The sequence below is a fragment of the Nematolebias whitei genome, chromosome 9 (assembly GCF_014905685.2).
Source record: "Nematolebias whitei isolate Nwh7 chromosome 9, NemWhi1, whole genome shotgun sequence".
Classification (NCBI taxonomy): domain Eukaryota; kingdom Metazoa; phylum Chordata; class Actinopteri; order Cyprinodontiformes; family Rivulidae; genus Nematolebias; species Nematolebias whitei.
In genome coordinates this window covers 46,599,305-46,601,437 of record NC_056506.1, presented here as the reverse complement: position 1 = coordinate 46,601,437, position 2,133 = coordinate 46,599,305, and the positions used below count along the sequence as shown (strand labels likewise).

General features: G+C 39.6%; 1 protein-coding gene across 1 annotated transcript in view; it reads left to right on the top strand.

Annotated features, from left to right (window-relative positions):
- LOC119415250 (integrin beta-1) overlaps window positions 1-2,133 on the top strand; it is a 27,079-nt gene that overhangs the window by 8,535 nt on the left and 16,411 nt on the right. The gene's annotated exons all lie outside the window — the stretch shown is intronic.

The window sequence follows — 2,133 nt, the reverse complement described above, 5'->3', positions numbered from 1 at the left end:
GGTGGCTGAACGCCAAAGGTAGCGAAAGGTGGCTGAAAGCCAAAGGTTGCGAAAGGTGGCTGAAAGCCAAAGGTAGCGAAAAGTGACTAAAAGCTAAAGGTAGCGAAAAGTGACTAAAAGCTAAAGGTAGCGAAAGGTGGCTGAACGCCAAAGGTGGCTGAACGCCAAAGGTAGCGAAAGGTGGCTGAACGCGAAAGGTGGCTGAACGCCAAAGGTAGCGAAAGGTGGCTGAAAGCCAAAGGTTGCGAAAGGTGGCTGAAAGCTAAAGGTAGTGAAAAGTGACTAAAAGCTAAAGGTAGTGAAAAGTGACTAAAAGCTAAAGGTAGCGAAAGGTGGCTGAACGCGAAAGGTGGCTGAACGCCAAAGGTAGCGAAAGGTGGCTGAAAGCCAAAGGTTGCGAAAGGTGGCTGAACGCGAAAGGTGGCTGAACGCCAAAGGTAGCGAAAGGTGGCTGAAAGCCAAAGGTTGCGAAAGGTGGCTGAAAGCTAAAGGTAGCGAAAAGTGACTAAAAGCTAAAGGTAGTGAAAAGTGACTAAAAGCTAAAGGTAACGAAAGGTGGCTGATATCATAAAGGGAAAAAAGCACCCACCTCCTGAATGAGCTAAACGTTTTCAATAATGGCTAACAGGTCTGCAGAAGTGGATTAATTTAAATCCGATAGGAGGAAAAACAACAGGAAAACTGTGAATGATGCGTCTTTTATTGAGTGTAAACTTTGATTTATCGAAAAAATCTGCAGTTTGTTCTTCCCGACCAGAAACGTCTGTGTTTTCTGATGTTTTTATTTATTTATTTTTATCTAACTTGGCTGTTTTTCCACAAACACTGTAATTTCAAGACTTCTAGAAAGCGAGCGTCTAATTTAGTCTGCACGCTTTCACAAGAAGTGATCGCCTGAAGGGTTTGATTTTTCAGCTCTGCAGCGTCTCCAGAACCTCAGAATTCACCTTTAGATTCATCTTTTCAAAATAAAAGACCAGTGATGCAAACAGGTTTATTGTCTAGAAAAGAAAAATAAGTTTAGACTTTAAAAAATAAAAAATTACCAACGAAGAATGTTTCTGAAGCAGCTCACAAACAAACCGTCTTGGAGGATTTTTCTTTGCTGAGGTTTTTGGTTGTGATGAATTAAAGTGGAATAGCCGCAGATATTTTTCCTAATTTTCTTTCTGTGGTTGTTAAACATGTCGGCCATCTTGATTTAAGGCCGCTGTTCGTCTGTTGAAGTCATTACGTCTTTCTGTCTTACTTATTTAGGAGTTTTGTCAAGTTAATAAAAAAATTATTATTGTACGCCCTTCAGCTACTGCCTTGTCTGTTTTCTGTTGAAGTACCTGAAAGGCAAAATCAAAAGTGTTTTTGTTTATGGAAGTGGTGATGAAGGTTAAAGGTTCATGTTTTGTTAACTTGTGAAGCTGTAAGTTTGCACCGCCGGCTTCTAGTAGCTGAAGGATTTAATCTTATTTATTTTTTATTTTATTTTACTGGGGAGGAGGTCTCATTAAAAAAAAAATTAACTTAGAAAAGGGCATTTTCTGTGAAAATACTGACAATGGCTGCTGAAACTTACGGAAGAAGCTAAAACTGTGATGTTTAAGTTAAAACAAGCTGAACAAAAGTAAAAAATACAACACTGGCAGAAACGAGCAGCGCAGAAGCTAAAACAAGTAGAATAGACACTAAAATAAGTAGAGCAAGATTTAAAAAATTGAAACAAACAGAGTAAAAGCTAAAAATGCAGAACAGAAGCTGAAACATTTGGAATAGCAGCTGAAACATGCGGAATAGCAGCTGAAACATGCAGAACAGAAGCTGAAACATGCAGAGTAGAAGCTGAAACATGCAGGACTGAAGATGAAACATGCAGAATAGCAGCTGAAACATGCAGAACAGAAGCTGAAACATGCAGAATAGCAGCTGAAACATGCAGTACAGAAGCTGAAACATGCATAATAGCAGCTGAAACATGCAGAACAGAAGCTGAAACATGCAGGACTGAAGATGAAACATGCAGAATAGAAGCTGAAACATGCAGAACAGAAGCTGAAACATGCAGAACAGAAGATGAAACATGCAGGACTGAAGATGAAACATGCAGAACAGAAGCTGAAACATGCAGAACAGAAGCTGAAA